The following is a 6,171-nucleotide window of genomic DNA, read 5'->3' on the forward strand; positions in this document are numbered from 1 at the left end:
AAGAAGTTCTAGCATCAGCAATCAGAAAACAAAAAGAAATAAAAGGTATTCAAACTGGCAAAGAAGAAGTCAAACTCTCTCTCTTTGCAGATGACATGATACTTTATGTGGAAAACCCAAAAGACTCCACCCCCAAATTACTAGAACTCATACAGCAATTCAGTAATGTGGCAGGATACAAAATCAATGCACAGAAATCAGTTGCTTTCCTATACACTAACAATGTAACCTTAGAAAGAGAAATTAGGGAATCGATTCCATTTACAACAGCACCAAAAACCATAAGATACCTTGGAATAAACCTAACCAAAGAGGTAAAGGATCTATACTCTAGGAACTACAGAACACTTATGAAAGAAATTGAAGAAGACACAAAGAGATGGAAAAACATTCCATGCTCATGGATTGGAAAAATAAACATTGTGAAAATGTCTATGCTACCCAAGAGCAATCTATACTCTCAACGCCATCCTGATCAAAATACCAATGGCATTTTTCAAAGTGCTGGAACAAACAATCCTAAAATTTCTATGGAACCAGAAAAGACCCGGAATCGCCAAGTAAATATTGAAAAAGAAAAACAAAGCTGGGGGCATCACGTTCCCTGATTTCAAGCTATATTACAAAGCTGTCATCATCAAGACAGTATGGTACTGGCACAAAAACAGACACATAGACCAATGGAACAGAATAGAGAGCCCAGATATGGACCGTCAAACTCTATGGTCAACTAATCTTCAACAAAGTAGAAAAAAATATCCAATGGAAAAAAGACAGTCTTGTCAATAAATGGTGCTGGGACAACTGGACAGCTATATATAGAAGAAAGAAACTTGACCATTCTTACGCCATACACAAAGATAACCTCAATGTGAGACAGGAAACCACCAAAATCCTAGAGGAGAACATAGGCAGTAACCTCTTTGACATCATAGCCATAGCAACTTCTTTCAGGACTTGTCTCCAAAGGCAAGGGAAACAAAAGCAAAAATGAACTTTTGGGACTTCATCAAGATAAAAAGCTTCTTGGGGCTCCTGGGTGGCTCAGTCGTTAGGCATCTGCCTTCGGCTCAGGTCATGGTCCCAGGGTCCTGGGATCAAGCCCCGCGTCGGGCTCCCTGCTCGGCGGGAAGCCTGCTTCTCCCTCTCCCACTCCCCCTGCTTGTGTTCCGTCTCTCGCTTTGTCTCTGTCAAATAAATAAATAAAATCTTTAAAAAAAAAAAGATAAAAAGCTTCTGCACAACAAAGGAAACAATCAACAAAACCAGGAAATTAAAGCTTTTAGATTGGAGCATTTCTAACCTGAATAGCACAAAGTTACACACCAAAATCATGAAAAGGCAATGAAAGATTTAGAAATTTGGTATTTGTCCAATATAACATGGAGAGTTCTGCCAACAAGACATGGCCATTGGATCATATTTGCCCTCTGAGCTTATTCAAAATCCACTTGACATCAGACACATAATGAACTAAAGTTTGAAAGCATTGTGTCTATTGGTGAAGATGAGTAGAATATACAACACATGAAGAGAGATTATGAACTGAGAAAGAAATGTGGGTATAAATTCTTTGGTATCTTTGTAGCAGCACAATCTTGACAAATGTCCTATACTAAGCAGGATTAACAATTAATGGTTCTTGCCATAGACTAGATCTCAGATTATAGGGAAGTAATACACTGATGATTACTAAATTGGCATTTCAACACATTCAGTCTTAGGTCTTTGTAATATCAAACGTACATCTCTGCTCCCTCACACATTATCACTGATGACTTCATAATTTCAGCAACTTTTTATTTAAATGAGAACAGCTTGTTAACTCAGTGAGCAATAACACCCAAACTATGGTGTCACCTCTATAGAGAGGCAAACTTTTATCTGCTTCACCTGTCAGTAGGCATGTCTTTCTTTCCTCCCTCCCTCCCTCCTTCCATTCTTCCCTCCTCCTTCCCTTCCTTCTTTCCCTCCCTCATTCTTAATCATAACTACTACTGAGCATCTTCTGCATGCTAAATGACTTTCTAAGTACTAAGAGGTTGAACTTGTCTCTGTAAGCAGAGCATTTAATTCTACTAGAGAAAGACTGCTAGTAAACAAATGAATTTGTCATCTTTTAGATGATGATGAGTGCTGTGATATAATCTAAAGTAGGGTAAAGGGGACAGACAGTATTCTTGGCTGGAGAAGGACAGATGCTGTTTTATACACACTGATTAGGAAGGCCTCTGGCAAAATGACCTTTGACCAATGACCTGATCAAAGAAAAGTGATGAGACCAATGGCTTTCTGGAAGAACATCCAAAGCAGAAAGAACAATAGATTCAAGGAGAAGGCCTAGTTTATTCACCTTTCAAGTAGAACAAAGGTTTACAAGGATGAAATTGAGATGATAGAGTTCTGAGAGATGGTAGACAGAACATTCCTTTGCTATTTCCCTGTGGCAGCTGGGGTGGAGTTTTTGTGGGTTACATTTCACAGTATATACCTTTGTGGTTCCTGGTCTTCTCATGGCAACTCAACTCCTGCTTCCTATACTTCTCGAATCAGTGGTCAGGATTAGTATCATAAATCAGGAGTACAGAGCCCTCAGTTATAGCCCATATCTCGTTCCAATTTCCCTATGGGCATCTTGGCTTGGTGTCTATTCAGTGTTCTTTCTTTGCTTTTCTGCTTCATTTCAAATGCTTGTGGATTCTTCCATTTTTTATTTCAAGCTTAGCTATGCATTTATTCAGCTATATGTTCCATATGTTTGAGGCATAAAGTGGATTCCCTGTGGTATTACATACCATCATATTTACCTAAAAATTACTGTTTCTTCATGTCAGCTGACCAGTGGGCCCAACTGTTTGACCAAATTGACTATATTCATAAAAATACATTTTTTAATGAGACAAATTCTCATATCTAAGCCTTACTCAGGAACTTAAAGAAAATAAAGATATCTGGTAAATTCACAGTTTAAGCTTACAGAAGACACCGTTTGTATCCTGCTTCTTTTTCCTTATTGATATTCCATAAAATGTTAAAATTTATATAATGTGGGCCAATATAATATGAGCAAGATGAAATGTCTGGCAGCCAAATGTCTCAACCTTTCAGCCTAAAGTGTAGTGTATATTAGATCATGTCAATAAATACATAAAACAGGGTACAAAGTATAAACAATTTTAAGTATGAAATATAAGGAACATTTAAAAAGAAACTAGCCCAAATATATGCCACCATTCCATAGTGAAAATTCAGTTTCCTATTTTATTGGAAATATAATAGTTATAACTACATCTTCAAAGTCCACACTAAAGGAAAAGTGGTAAATAAATCAATGAAGCTCAGACTATGTCCTCACAATTCATTGAATTAAGTGCTTAATTTCCTCTACCAGACTCCACAGAAAATGAAACCTAATTTTATCAGAAACATTTACAGATTCACCTAGCTAATTCACTTAATAGTGAAGACTGGATTATACTTCAATAATTGGTACTGGAGGAATATAAATTTGGGGATCACTAAAGAAATGAAAACATTCACAGGTAACAAGTATTGACTTGCTATCAGGTAGCAATCACACAAATAGCTGGTAAACAATATACTAAGTGGTTGTAAAAACACTGTGCTATTTATGCCCTTTGATGAGGGCATGAGAAAGTAATAACAAGTTAAAATCATGCTTTTATTTGGCAAAACAAAGGTTCATTTATCCAACATCCATCCATCCAAATTTCTAATTACTCAAGACATAGTCTTCTCAATGACAAACTCCTGATCTGCCACTTATTCACTACTGACCCAGGGCCAATTATTTAACTGTCTCCTGGTATCCTCTTGGTATCCCCAACTACAAAATGCAGATTATTATAGTACCCCTTCATAGGTTATTTATGGGGAACAAATAAAATATATAAGGTGCTAAGACCAGTTTCTGGTACAGAGTAAGAGTTATGAAAGTGCTACCTATTATTTTTGATTGCCTTATGTGACAGGAACTGGATTGTTTGGAGGCAGTATAACTACTTGTATAGGCGTTGTATAAGAAAGATGATGCGGGGCTTCTCAAGCCAGGTAACATTGTCTACAAACTGTATATAAAGAAAACATGTGAGGGGCGCCTGGGTGGCTCAGTCGGTTGAGCGACTGCCTTCGGCTCAGGTCATGATCCTGGAGTCCCTGGATTGAGTCCCGCATCGGGCTCCCTGCTGGGCGGGGAGTCTGCTTCTCCCTCTGCCCCTCCCCCCTCTCATGTGCTCTCTCTCTCTCATTCTCTCTCTGTCAAATAATAAATAAAATCTTTAAAAAAAAACAGATAAACATACAATAACATATGGATATTGTAAGGAGAGGTATGGGAATTTGAATTTAGAATCGAAAGAAAATACTGAAACAAAAAAAATTTAAAAACATGATCTAGAAATGAAGAAATCTTTAATGGATTCACCAATAAACTTGAAATGGCTGAGGAAAGAATCAGTGAGCTTAAAAATACAGCAATAGAAATATCCAAAGCTGAAATGGAAATAGAGGGAAAAAGAATAAAAAAAAATCCAAGAACATTGAAGACAATTTCAAAAGATGTACCATATAAATATTTGGAAAACCAGAAGGAGAAGACAAAACGTACAAAGCAGAAGAAATATTTGAAGTAGCAATGGTTAAGAGCTTTCTAAAATTAATGATGCACATCAAACCATAATACAGAAAACCAGAGAACACCAAGCAGATAAATAGAAAAAAAAAAAAGCTGGATATATCATATTCAAATAACAGAACACCAAAGACAAAGGGACCACTTTAAAAGTAGGGGGTGGAGGGATTACCTACAGAAAAACAAGTTTAACAATTACAGCAGACTTGGGCACCTGGGTGGCTCAGTTGGTTAAGCTACTGCCTTCAGCTCAGGTCATGATCCTGGAGTCTAGGGATCAAGCCCCACATCAGGCTCCCTGCTCAGTGGGGAGTCTGCTTCTTCCTCTGACCCTCTTGCCTCTCATGTGCTCTCTCTCTCTCTCACTCTCAAATAAAATCTTAAAAAAAAAAAAAAAAAAGAATTACAGCAGACTTCTCTGAAAACATGCAAGCATGAGGACAGTGGAGTGAAATATTTAAAGTTTAAAAAAAACTAATTTATAAGTCTGTATTGGGCAAAATTATCCTCAAAGGTGAAGGAAAAATAAAGACTCTCAGGCAAACAAAAGCAGAGAATTTATCACTAGCAGACTTGCCTTGTAAGATCTATTCAAAGAAGTTATTTGGAAAGAAGGAAAATTAGGTCAGAGGCTGAGATGTACATAAAGAAAAAAAGAATAGTGGGAAAGGAATAAATGAAAGTAAAATAATTTATTTTTCTCATTCTTTTTTTCTAGCTTTATTGAGATATGATTGACACAGAACATTGGATTAGTTTAAGGTGTATAATGGGGTAATTTGATATTACAATATTGTGAAAGGATTAGCATAATAAGGTTAGTTAACACATCCATCAGCTCAGTTACCCTTTGTGTGTGTGTGTGTGTGTATGTGGTGAAAACTTTTAAGATCTACATTCTTAGCAACTTTTCAAGTATACCATACAGTTAACTATAGTTATCATTTAGTACACTGTATCCCCAGAACTTATTTATCCTACGACTAAAAGTTTGTATCCTTTGACCACTTTCATACATTACCTCCATCTGCCTGGTTTTGGCAAGCACTGATCTACTGTTTCTGTATGTTTGGTTTTATTAGATTCCACATATAAGTGAGATCATACAGTATTTGTCTTTCACTGTCTAATGTATTTCAATTAACTTAATGCCTTCAGGATTTATCTACGTTGTCAGAAGTGGCAAGATTTTCTTCCTTTTAATAGCTGAATAATCATCCATTGTGTGTGTGTGTGTGTGTGTGTGTGTGTATGCCACATTTCATTCATCCATTCATCCACTGATGAACCCTTAAGTTGTTTCTGTCTTAGCTATTAAAACAGTACTGCAATGAACTAGGGGTGTAGATATCTCTTTAAGATAGTGATTTCATTTCCTTCAGATAATACCTAGAAGTGGAATTGCTGAGTCATATGGTATTTTTAATATTTTGAGGAACCTTCATACTGTTTTCCATAGTGGCTGTACCAATTTACATTCCCACAAACAGTGCACAGGGCTCTCTTTTCTCCACATCCTC

The sequence above is a fragment of the Leptonychotes weddellii genome, chromosome 12 (genome assembly GCF_054177405.1).
Source record: "Leptonychotes weddellii isolate Sample4059 chromosome 12, ASM5417740v2, whole genome shotgun sequence".
Classification (NCBI taxonomy): domain Eukaryota; kingdom Metazoa; phylum Chordata; class Mammalia; order Carnivora; family Phocidae; genus Leptonychotes; species Leptonychotes weddellii.